This window comes from Pelecanus crispus, unplaced genomic scaffold (genome assembly GCF_030463565.1).
Source record: "Pelecanus crispus isolate bPelCri1 unplaced genomic scaffold, bPelCri1.pri SCAFFOLD_239, whole genome shotgun sequence".
Classification (NCBI taxonomy): Eukaryota; Metazoa; Chordata; class Aves; order Pelecaniformes; family Pelecanidae; genus Pelecanus; species Pelecanus crispus.
In genome coordinates this window covers 20,001-32,500 of record NW_027461321.1, presented here as the reverse complement: position 1 = coordinate 32,500, position 12,500 = coordinate 20,001, and positions in this window count along the sequence as shown.

Genomic DNA, 12,500 nt, shown 5'->3' with positions numbered 1-12,500 from the left:
TTTTTTCCACACCTTTGTTAGGCTCGGACACCCCACCGCCCAGCGCTGCACGCGGCCGGCACCCACGGACACCCGGACCGAGGCCGGCCCCCGCGCCTCGCGTCGTTTTAGGACACCTGAGAGAACTCGCGAGGCCACGCGGCCGTCGCGCAAAAGCTGTTTCGGTAGAGAAGCCCAAGGAACGCTCACCCCCTCGGAGCGGGGGTAGGACGGCACGGCATCGCCGGCACCGCCACGGCCCCCCTAACGCCGGGGGAAAGAAGGAAGGTAGGTGGCACACACCTCGCATGCGACGGGAAGCGAATTGGAAAGGTAGACCTGCCCGTGCCTGAACACCGGACCCCGCCGTGGCTCCCTATGACGGGGAGCACGGAAGAGCCGGCCCGCCGGGGGCCCTTTCCGACGCGACCCGAAAGGCCTCATCGATCGGTAAAGGAAAGAGACGAGAGAGAAAGGAAGCGGAGGCCCCCCACGGCCCCGCGGGTCCTGGGACAGCGTGCGATTGAGAGGGCAACGTCTCGCGGAGAGGTGCAACGCCGGCCTGAACACCGGCGCAGCCGGCCCGCCGTGAAGCCTCCCCGACGCACCCCACCATGCATCATCGATCAGCAGAAAGGAAGCAGAGGCCCCGCGGCCACAGTCCTGGGACAGCTTTTACCCATGGCACGTTTCCCCACCGAGGCCGCCCTCGGAGACAACCGGGAAAGAAGAAGCACGGGCGGGCCAGACACCACGAGCCGCCCCGCGTCTGGCTCGCGCCGGCCAGGGGAGGAGGACGAGGCGCCGCCGCCTACGCCCACGCCATCATCGGGCTCCTCAGCGGGCCGAGGAAGCGGAAAACCGCGGCAAGCACGGAAAACCCCACCGCGGACTTCCAGCGTTCGAGTGCCTCTGCCCCGCGGCAGCCGGCTTGTGTGTCGCGCGCCAGGCGGCAACGGACGCAGGAGCCTTGCCGGCGGCTCCAGCTCTGCGCGACTCCCCACCGCTCGGAAAACCTGGGCCATCTTCTCGGGCAAACGCCGGGACACGGCTGAGCCGAGTAGGCAGAAAGTGGCCGGAACCGCCGAGGGAACCGCCACCGCGGCCGCCGAGTGCCCCACTTCGCCGGCCGAGCCTCGGGGCTCGCAACCGCTCGTTAGCTCTAGTACATGTGGCATGTCACCCTTTGCTCCCATAGTACGGACCGGAAGGTCCCTGCGCCCGGCAAGCTCCAAGAGCCGCGCCTCCGCCCACCGGGAAGGGGCGCCAACCGTCGCCGACCTTTACGATGAGGTAACTGGAGGCAGCGCAAAACAGCGACCCCTTCGGCAGCTCCGAGCCCGCGGCTGGGACAACAGGTCTACCTCCCCGATTCGGAAATGAGACTGAGTCCCGCCGGAGCCGGGTAGACCTGGCAGCCGCCCCGGGGACCGGAGCCGGGTAGACCTGGCAGCCGCTCCGGGGACCGGAGCCGGGTAGACCTGGCAGCCGGCTCGGGGACCGGAGCCGGGTAGACCTGGCAGCCGCTCCGGGGACCGGAGCCGGGTAGACCTGGCAGCCGCTCCCGGGACCGGAGCCGGGTAGACCTGGCAGCCGCTCCGGGGACCGGAGCCGGGTAGACCTGGCAGCCGCTCTCGGGACCGGAGCCGGGTAGACCTGGCAGCCGGCTCGGGGACCGGAGCCGGGTAGACCTGGCAGCCGGCTCGGGGACCGGAGCCGGGTAGACCTGGCAGCCGCTCCCGGGACCGGAGCCGGGTAGACCTGGCAGCCGCTCCGGGGACCGGAGCCGGGTAGACCTGGCAGCCGCTCCGGGGACCGGAGCCGGGTAGACCTGGCAGCCGGCTCGGGGACCGGAGCCGGGTAGACCTGGCAGCCGCTCCGGGGACCGGAGCCGGGTAGACCTGGCAGCCGCTCCCGGGACCGGAGCCGGGTAGACCTGGCAGCCGCTCCCGGGACCGGAGCCGGGTAGACCTGGCAGCCGCTCCGGGGACCGGAGCCGGGTAGACCTGGCAGCCGCTCCGGGGACCGGAGCCGGGTAGACCTGGCAGCCGGCTCGGGGACCGGAGCCGGGTAGACCTGGCAGCCGCTCCGGGGACCGGAGCCGGGTAGACCTGGCAGCCGCTCCGGGGACCGGAGCCGGGTAGACCTGGCAGCCGCTCCCGGGACCGGAGCCGGGTAGACCTGGCAGCCGCTCCGGGGACCGGAGCCGGGTAGACCTGGCAGCCGCTCTCGGGACCGGAGCCGGGTAGACCTGGCAGCCGGCTCGGGGACCGGAGCCGGGTAGACCTGGCAGCCGCTCCCGGGACCGGAGCCGGGTAGACCTGGCAGCCGCTCCGGGGACCGGAGCCGGGTAGACCTGGCAGCCGGCTCGGGGACCGGAGCCGGGTAGACCTGGCAGCCGCTCCGGGGACCGGAGCCGGGTAGACCTGGCAGCCGCTCCGGGGACCGGAGCCGGGTAGACCTGGCAGCCGCTCCGGGGACCGGAGCCGGGTAGACCTGGCAGCCGGCTCGGGGACCGGAGCCGGGTAGACCTGGCAGCCGCTCCCGGGACCGGAGCCGGGTAGACCTGGCAGCCGCTCCGGGGACCGGAGCCGGGTAGACCTGGCAGCCGCTCCGGGGACCGGAGCCGGGTAGACCTGGCAGCCGCTCCGGGGACCGGAGCCGGGTAGACCTGGCAGCCGCTCTCGGGACCGGAGCCGGGTAGACCTGGCAGCCGGCTCGGGGACCGGAGCCGGGTCGACCTGGCAGCCGCTCCGGGGACCGGAGCCGGGTAGACCTGGCAGCCGCTCCCGGGACCGGAGCCGGGTAGACCTGGCAGCCGCTCCGGGGACCGGAGCCGGGTAGACCTGGCAGCCGGCTCGGGGACCGGAGCCGGGTAGACCTGGCAGCCGCTCCCGGGACCGGAGCCGGGTAGACCTGGCAGCCGCTCCGGGGACCGGAGCCGGGTAGACCTGGCAGCCGCTCCGGGGACCGGAGCCGGGTAGACCTGGCAGCCGGCTCGGGGACCGGAGCCGGGTCGACCTGGCAGCCGCTCCGGGGACCGGAGCCGGGTAGACCTGGCAGCCGCTCCCGGGACCGGAGCCGGGTAGACCTGGCAGCCGCTCCGGGGACCGGAGTCGGGTAGACCTGGCAGCCGCTCCGGGGACCGGAGCCGGGTAGACCTGGCAGCCGCTCCCGGGACCGGAGCCGGGTAGACCTGGCAGCCGGCTCGGGGACCGGAGCCGGGTAGACCTGGCAGCCGCTCCGGGGACCGGAGCCGGGTAGACCTGGCAGCCGCTCCCGGGACCGGAGCCGGGTAGACCTGGCAGCCGCTCCGGGGACCGGAGCCGGGTAGACCTGCCGGCCGCTCCCGGGACCGGAGCCGGGTAGACCTGGCGGCCGCTCCCGGGACCGGAGCCGGGTCGACCTGGCGGCCGCTCCCGGGACCGGAGCCGGGTCGACCTGGCGGCCGCTCCCGGGACCGGAGCCGGGTAGACCTGGCAGCCGCTCCGGGGACCGGAGCCGGGTAGACCTGGCGGCCGCTCCGGGGACCGGAGCCGGGTAGACCTGGCGGCCGCTCCCGGGACCGGAGCCGGGTACACCTGGCAGCCGCTCCCGGGACCGGAGCCGGGTAGACCTGGCAGCCGGCTCGGGGACCGGAGCCGGGTAGACCTGGCAGCCGCTCCGGGGACCGGAGCCGGGTAGACCTGGCAGCCGGCTCGCGGACCGGAGCCGGGTAGACCTGGCAGCCGCTCCGGGGACCGGAGCCGGGTAGACCTGGCAGCCGCTCCCGGGACCGGAGCCGGGTAGACCTGGCAGCCGGCTCGGGGACCGGAGCCGGGTAGACCTGGCAGCCGCTCCGGGGACCGGAGCCGGGTAGACCTGGCAGCCGGCTCGGGGACCGGAGCCGGGTAGACCTGGCAGCCGCTCCGGGGACCGGAGCCGGGTAGACCTGGCAGCCGCTCCCGGGACCGGAGCCGGGTCGACCTGGCGGCCGCTCCCGGGACCGGAGCCGGGTAGACCTGGCAGCCGCTCCGGGGACCGGAGCCGGGTAGACCTGGCAGCCGGCTCGGGGACCGGAGCCGGGTAGACCTGGCAGCCGCTCCGGGGACCGGAGCCGGGTAGACCTGGCAGCCGCTCCCGGGACCGGAGCCGGGTAGACCTGGCAGCCGCTCCGGGGACCGGAGCCGGGTCGACCTGGCGGCCGCTCCCGGGACCGGAGCCGGGTAGACCTGGCGGCCGCTCCGGGGACCGGAGCCGGGTAGACCTGGCGGCCGCTCCGGGGACCGGAGCCGGGTCGACCTGGCGGCCGCTCCGGGGACCGGAGCCGGGTCGACCTGGCGGCCGCTCCGGGGACCGGAGCCGGGTAGACCTGGCGGCCGCTCCCGGGACCGGAGCCGGGTAGACCTGGCAGCCGGCTCGGGGACCGGAGCCGGGTAGACCTGGCAGCCGCTCCGGGGACCGGAGCCGGGTAGACCTGGCAGCCGCTCCCGGGACCGGAGCCGGGTAGACCTGGCAGCCGGCTCGGGGACCGGAGCCGGGTAGACCTGGCAGCCGCTCCGGGGACCGGAGCCGGGTAGACCTGGCAGCCGCTCCCGGGACCGGAGCCGGGTAGACCTGGCAGCCGCTCCCGGGACCGGAGCCGGGTAGACCTGGCAGCCGCTCCGGGGACCGGATCCGGGTAGACCTGGCAGCCGCTCCCGGGACCGGAGCCGGGTAGACCTGGCAGCCGCTCCCGGGACCGGAGCCGGGTAGACCTGGCAGCCGCTCCGGGGACCGGAGCCGGGCTGACCTGGCAGCCGGCTCGGGGACCGGAGCCGGGTAGACCTGGCAGCCGCTCCCGGGACCGGAGCCGGGTAGACCTGGCAGCCGGCTCGGGGACCGGAGCCGGGTAGACCTGGCAGCCGCTCCCGCGACCGGAGCCGGGTAGACCTGGCAGCCGCTCCGGGGACCGGAGCCGGGTAGACCCGGCAGCCGCTCCCCGCTCCAGGAGCCAGCTGGACCGGGCAGTCGCTCCTTGCTCCAGGAGCCGGCTGGACGGGGAGGCCCGGTTGGTCCCAGCCGGGGTGGGGGGGTGTTGGGGCTGTGTTTTTTTCTTCCCCCCCCCCCCCTTTGGTATGGAAACTCGGAAGCAAGTTTGAATGAACTGTTTTCGCAGCAGAATGCCTTTTTTTTGCTTTTGGTAGAAAAAATAAATAGTAACAGACTCTTTTTGTTGTTGTTTTTTTTTTTCTTTGTCTTTTGTTTTGCTTTTCTTGTTAAAAAGCCGTCGCCTTGCCACCCTCAATCAGGCACGCTTGCGCCCCCCCCCCCCCCCCCCCTCCCGCGGCCCCCCCCCCCCCCCCCCCCAGCACCCCCGCCTCCGTGGCGTCCGCCAAGGAGACTTCAGAACCGGGCACCCCTAGCCGGGTCCAGGTCCCGGCGGTTGCCGGGCACTCGCCGGCTTTTGTTTGTTCGTTTTGCGTTGTAGGCTGGTTTTCTGGTTGGGGGGGGGGGGGGGGTGGCGGCGGCGGCTGCGGGGGCGGCGGTGGTGGTTCGTGTTTTTTTTTGTCTTGCCATCGCTATATTTCGTTTTGACTTTTTTATTTTTCCTATGAAACACAGCACGTTAAAATATGTGCCTGCCGTCCTACAGACAGCACCCCCCCCGCCCCGCCCCGACGCGCGCGCTCCCCCTCCCTCCGTGCGCTGCCGTTCCGGGGCGGGTGGGTGCTGCCCCGCTGAGCGCAGACTGTCTGGCGCCCCGGGGGGTTGTTTTTGATCAGCCGCGCGCCCTGCGCAGGCGCGCCGGCCCCCGTTACCTGGCAACCGGCCTCCCCCGCCCGCGCGTAAAGGGCGGTGGTTCCCGCCGGAGCAACGGTCCCGCGCTCAGTGGCGGCGGCGGCAGGGGAAGGGGAAGGGGTGGGGTGGGGTGGGGTGCGGGCGCAAGGGCAGGCGAGAGCGGTCGGCGAGCAGGCGGGGAGCCTGGCGCGGGGGGGGGCGCCGCCTCTTATCGGAGAAGGTTTCTGTTCGGGTCGGTTGGGGATTTTTTCCCCCCTTCCTTTCTTCCCCCGCCCCCGCGCCTTCGTTTCACTTTCCACCCGCGGCGGGGGCGGGCAGGCGTGCAGCAGGGCGAGCGAGCAGAAAGGCAGGCAGGAGCCGGGGCACGGGCAGGGCAGGGTAGGGACTCGGCAGCCGCGGTGAGAGACCGGCACGCCGCCGGGATTCCCCTCTGCCGCCCGGCACGGAGCCGGCAGGGACGCCGCCGGGTCCTAGAGTCTCCCGCCTGCCTTTCCCGGCGCGGCAAACCTGCCGGCGGCTAGGCGGCGGGGGGGGGGGGGGTGTGGGGGGGGGGGGTGGGGGGGTGGTGGTGGTGGTGGTGTGTCGGCGGGCTAGGGCGGGGGGGCTGTCTGCGCGCACATATGGCGACAGGCGAGGCGGGCGGGCGGGCGGGGTTGGGGGGGGGGGGGGGGGGCGGCGGGGCAGCGCGCAAGCACCAAGCAGCAGCAGCAAGCAGCAGCAAGCAGCAGCCAGCAGCACGGGCAGGGCAGGGTAGGGACTCGGCAGCCGCGGTGAGAGACCGGCACGCCGCCGGGATTCCCCTCTGCCGCCCGGCACGGAGTCGGCAGGGCCGCCGCCGCGTCTTAGAGTCTCCCGCCTGCCTTTCCCGGCGCGGCAAACCTGCCGGCGGCTCGGCGGCGGCGGCGGCGGGGCGGGTTGGCGGGCTGGGGCGGGGGGCTGTCTGTGCGCACGTGTGGCGGCAGGCGAGGCGGGCGGGCGTGGTGGGGGGGTGGGGGGGGCGGCGGGGGAGCGCGCAAGCACCAAGCGGCAGCAGCAAGCAGCAGCAGCAGCAAGCAGCACGGGCAGGGCAGGGTAGGGACTCGGCAGCACGCCGCCGGGATTCCCCTCTGCCGCCCGGCACGGAGCCGGCAGGGACGCCGCCGGGTCCTAGAGTCTCCCGCCTGCCTTTCCAGGCGCGGCAAACCTGCCGGCGGCTAGGCGGCGGGGGCAGGGGGGCGGGGGGGGGGGGGGGGGGGGGGGTCGGTGTGTCGGCGGGCTGGGGCGGGGGGCTGTCTTTGCGCACGTGTGGCGGCAGGCGAGGCGGGCGGGGGGGGGGGGGCGGCGGCGGGAAAGTGCGGGTTCTGCGTGTGTGCGTGTGCACACGCGTGTGGCAGCGGGCGGGGCGGGGCTGCACGAGTCGTGGCGGCGGGGGGGGGGGGCGGGCTCCGTGTGTGTGCGCGGCGGGGGAGCGCGGGGTGTGCGTGCGCGGCGGCGGGCGGGGTGGGCGTGGCTGCCCGCGTGTCTGGGCGCGTGCACGTGTGGCGGCGGGCGAGGGGTTCGGGCCGGGGGGCTGTCGGGGGGGTGGGTGGGGTGTGGGGGTGTGGGGATGGTGGTGTGTGCATGCGGCGGCGGGCGGGGAGGGACGGGGCGTTCGGGCCGGGGTCCCGTTTCGGGTTGCGTGCGCGCGCGCACGCGGGAAGAAACGAAAAGGGTTTGTAACGCTGTCCCTAACGCCGCCCTCTCTGTTACAGGCCGGGCCCTGTCAACGTCTGGCCTGCGCCCATGCCTTTCTGCGGGCGACACGCTCGGCTCGGCTGCCGGTCGCACCCGTCCCTGGGAAAGCAGCAGCAGCAAGCAGCAGCAGCAAGCAGCAGCAGCAGCAGCCGCGTGCCTCGGCCTGCGCAGAGAGCCAGGTCCCCAGGGTTGGCTCCGGCGGCCGGGCGGCAGGGCCCCGGCCCAGGGTGGCGGGGAGGCAGGCCGCACTCGTAACAAGGGGCCGTCGGCAGTCGCGTCGCCAGCGGGATGCGTTTGAGCGGTGAGTGCTGCCGAGAGGACGACGGGCCCGGCGGCCTCGGGGGAACGAACCGCGCAGGTGGGTGCGGTCCTTTGCGGCCCGGGCCTCGGGCCGGTCGGCCACGGGAGCTCCTCGTCTCTGAGGAGGCTCGGGCGAAGTTGGCTTGCGGCCGCAGGGCCCGTTAGGTCAGGCAGCCGACAGCCTGCGAGATTTTGGAGGCCGGCCGCGTCCTTTGAGAGGCCCTCTCGGGGCGGTAAGCCCCTCCCGGGTAACGTGGCCGGGGGGGGGGAGCGCGCAAAAAAGTAAGCGTCCAGCGCGAACGAGTGGAGTGATGGCCCGGGCTTTTCTCCGCTCCGGCCAGGCCTCCGGGAGAAGGCGCGGAAGGCGGAAGGGGCTTTCGGCCCCCGGCGGAAAGCGGCTCGGCCCGACGCCCCGGGAGGCCGGGCCCCCGCAGGGACGGCGGCCCGGCGACCGCCCGACGCGGCCTGCGCCGGGAGGCACCCGATCAGGTACCGGGTTCACGGCCCAGGCCGACGGCGGGCCGGCAGGTAGGCCGCGCGCGGGCACGAAAGAAGGGTGCGGGGCGAACCAGTGACGGCCCCTGCTTTTCTCCGCTCCGGCCAGGCCTCCGGGAGAAGGCGCGGAAGGCGGAAGGGGCTTTCGGCCCCCGGCGGAAAGCGGCTCGGCCCGACGCCCCGGGAGGCCGGGCCCCCGCAGGGACGGCGGCCCGGCGACCGCCCGACGCGGCCTGCGCCGGGAGGCACCCGATCAGGTACCGGGTTCACGGCCCAGGCCGACGGCGGGCCGGCAGGTAGGCCGCGCGCGGGCACGAAAGAAGGGTGCGGGGCGAACCAGTGACGGCCCCTGCTTTTCTCCGCTCCGGCCAGGCCTCCGGGAGAAGGCGCGGAAGGCGGAAGGGGCTTTCGGCCCCCGGCGGAAAGCGGCTCGGCCCGACGCCCCGGGAGGCCGGGCCCCCGCAGGGACGGCGGCCCGGCGACCGCCCGACGCGGCCTGCGCCGGGAGGCACCCGATCAGGTACCGGGTTCACGGCCCAGGCCGACGGCGGGCCGGCAGGTAGGCCGCGCGCGCGCGCGGGCACAAAAGAAGGGTGCGGGGCGAACCAGTGACGGCCCCTGCTTTTCTCCGCTCCGGCCAGGCCTCCGGGAGAAGGCGCGGAAGGCGGAAGGGGCTTTCGGCCCCCGGCGGAAAGCGGCTCGGCCCGACGCCCCGGGAGGCCGGGCCCCCGCAGGGACGGCGGCCCGGCGACCGCCCGACGCGGCCTGCGCCGGGAGGCACCCGATCAGGTACCGGGTTCACGGCCCAGGCCGACGGCGGGCCGGCAGGTAGGCCGCGCGCGGGCACGAAAGAAGGGTGCGGGGCGAACCAGTGACGGCCCCTGCTTTTCTCCGCTCCGGCCAGGCCTCCGGGAGAAGGCGCGGAAGGCGGAAGGGGCTTTCGGCCCCCGGCGGAAAGCGGCTCGGCCCGACGCCCCGGGAGGCCGGGCCCCCGCAGGGACGGCGGCCCGGCGACCGCCCGACGCGGCCTGCGCCGGGAGGCACCCGATCAGGTACCGGGTTCACGGCCCAGGCCGACGGCGGGCCGGCAGGTAGGCCGCGCGCGGGCACGAAAGAAGGGTGCGGGGCGAACCAGTGACGGCCCCTGCTTTTCTCCGCTCCGGCCAGGCCTCCGGGAGAAGGCGCGGAAGGCGGAAGGGGCTTTCGGCCCCCGGCGGAAAGCGGCTCGGCCCGACGCCCCGGGAGGCCGGGCCCCCGCAGGGACGGCGGCCCGGCGACCGCCCGACGCGGCCTGCGCCGGGAGGCACCCGATCAGGTACCGGGTTCACGGCCCAGGCCGACGGCGGGCCGGCAGGTAGGCCGCGCGCGGGCACGAAAGAAGGGTGCGGGGCGAACCAGTGACGGCCCCTGCTTTTCTCCGCTCCGGCCAGGCCTCCGGGAGAAGGCGCGGAAGGCGGAAGGGGCTTTCGGCCCCCGGCGGAAAGCGGCTCGGCCCGACGCCCCGGGAGGCCGGGCCCCCGCAGGGACGGCGGCCCGGCGACCGCCCGACGCGGCCTGCGCCGGGAGGCACCCGATCAGGTACCGGGTTCACGGCCCAGGCCGACGGCGGGCCGGCAGGTAGGCCGCGCGCGGGCACGAAAGAAGGGTGCGGGGCGAACCAGTGACGGCCCCTGCTTTTCTCCGCTCCGGCCAGGCCTCCGGGAGAAGGCGCGGAAGGCGGAAGGGGCTTTCGGCCCCCGGCGGAAAGCGGCTCGGCCCGACGCCCCGGGAGGCCGGGCCCCCGCAGGGACGGCGGCCCGGCGACCGCCCGACGCGGCCTGCGCCGGGAGGCACCCGATCAGGTACCGGGTTCACGGCCCAGGCCGACGGCGGGCCGGCAGGTAGGCCGCGCGCGGGCACGAAAGAAGGGTGCGGGGCGAACCAGTGACGGCCCCTGCTTTTCTCCGCTCCGGCCAGGCCTCCGGGAGAAGGCGCGGAAGGCGGAAGGGGCTTTCGGCCCCCGGCGGAAAGCGGCTCGGCCCGACGCCCCGGGAGGCCGGGCCCCCGCAGGGACGGCGGCCCGGCGACCGCCCGACGCGGCCTGCGCCGGGAGGCACCCGATCAGGTACCGGGTTCACGGCCCAGGCCGACGGCGGGCCGGCAGGTAGGCCGCGCGCGCGCGCGGGCACAAAAGAAGGGTGCGGGGCGAACCAGTGACGGCCCCTGCTTTTCTCCGCTCCGGCCAGGCCTCCGGGGGAAGGCGCGGAAGGCGGAAGGGGCTTTCGGCCCCCGGCGGAAAGCGGCTCGGCCCGACGCCCCGGGAGGCCGGGCCCCCGCAGGGACGGCGGCCCGGCGACCGCCCGACGCGGCCTGCGCCGGGAGGCACCCGATCAGGTACCGGGTTCACGGCCCAGGCCGACGGCGGGCCGGCAGGTAGGCCGCGCGCGCGCGCGGGCACGAAAGAAGGGTGCGGGGCGAACCAGTGACGGCCCCTGCTTTTCTCCGCTCCGGCCAGGCCTCCGGGAGAAGGCGCGGAAGGCGGAAGGGGCTTTCGGCCCCCGGCGGAAAGCGGCTCGGCCCGACGCCCCGGGAGGCCGGGCCCCCGCAGGGACGGCGGCCCGGCGACCGCCCGACGCGGCCTGCGCCGGGAGGCACCCGATCAGGTACCGGGTTCACGGCCCAGGCCGACGGCGGGCCGGCAGGTAGGCCGCGCGCGCACGAAAGAAGGGTGCGGGGCGAACCAGTGACGGCCCGTGCTTTTCTCCGCTCCGGCCAGGCCTCCGGGAGAAGGCGTGGAAGGCGGAAGGGGCTTTCGGCCCCCGGCGGAAAGCGGCTCGGCCCGACGCCCCGGGAGGCCGGGCCCCCGCAGGGACGGCGGCCCGGCGACCGCCCGACGCGGCCTGCGCCGGGAGGCACCCGATCAGGTACCGGGTTCACGGCCCAGGCCGACGGCGGGCCGGCAGGTAGGCCGCGCTCCTAACAGGGGGCCGTCGGCGGTCGCGTGCGTCGCCAAGCGGGATGCGTTCGAGCGGTGAGTACTGCCGCGAAGACGGGCCCGGCGGCCTCGGGGGGGGACGAACCGCGCAGGCGGGTGCGGTCCTTCGCGGCCCGGGCCTCGGGCCGGTCGGCCACGGGAGCTCCTCGTCTCTGAGGAGGCTCGGGCGAAGTCGGCCTGCGGCCGGCAGGGCCCGTTGGGCCTGGCGGCCGACCGACCTTCTCCGGAGGCCTGCGAGACCTCGGAGGCCGGCCGCGTCCTTTGCAGAGGCCCTCTCGGGGCGGAAGCCCCTCCCGGGAATCGCGCCGGGGGGGGCTGCGGGGGGGGGGGGCGGTGCGGGGGGGCGCTATTAGCTGTATCGTTCGTAAGCGATTAACGGTTACGAAATTAATCGGTAAATAGTAAATAATAAAACGTAAACGGTATCACAGTTTATAATGAGTTGTGTAATTATTTATTTAGCGTCGCGGCGAGGCCACCAGCGGTAAAGTGCGTAGCAGACACGCTAACCGCCTGTCGCTAATTGATTAACCGAGGTATACGCCGACGGTTAAGTAAGTAACGGCGGGGGGGGGGGGGGGGGGGGGAGGCCGCGGGCACCAACACAAATGAACAAACATACAAACAAAACAACAAGAACAAAAAAAAACAGAAACAAAAACAAACCTGCAAAAAACAACAAAAACCCAAAAAGGAAAAACCCCCAGCCCTGCTCCACCACACAAAGGCAAACCCCTGATCCGGGCAGGGAGGCCACGTCTACCCGCGCTGTGGGCACGGAGGCCAGGTCTACCCGTGCTCCGGGCACTTGGGCTGCTGCCTGCGCCGCGGCTGACGGGTCTAACGGGCGGGGCCGCGGCGGACAGGTCTACCCGGCGGGGCCGCGGCGGACAGGTCTACCCGGCGGGCCCCGGCTGACAGGTCTACCCGGCGCGCCCGCGGCTGACAGGTCTACCCGCCCGGCCCCGGATGACAGGTCTACCCGCCCGGCCCGCGGCTGACAGGTCTACCCGCCCGGCCCCGGATGACAGGTCTACCCGCCCGGCCCCGGCTGACAGGTCTACCCGGCGCGCCCGCGGCTGACAGGTCTACCCGGCGCGCCCGCGGCTGACAGGTCTACCCGGCGGGCCCCGGCTGACAGGTCTACCCGCCCGGCCCCGGATGACAGGTCTACCCGCCCGGCCCCGGATGACAGGTCTACCCGGCGCGCCCGCGGCTGACAGGTCTACCCGCCCGGCCCGCGGCTGACAGGTCTACCCGGCGCGCCCGCGGCTGACAG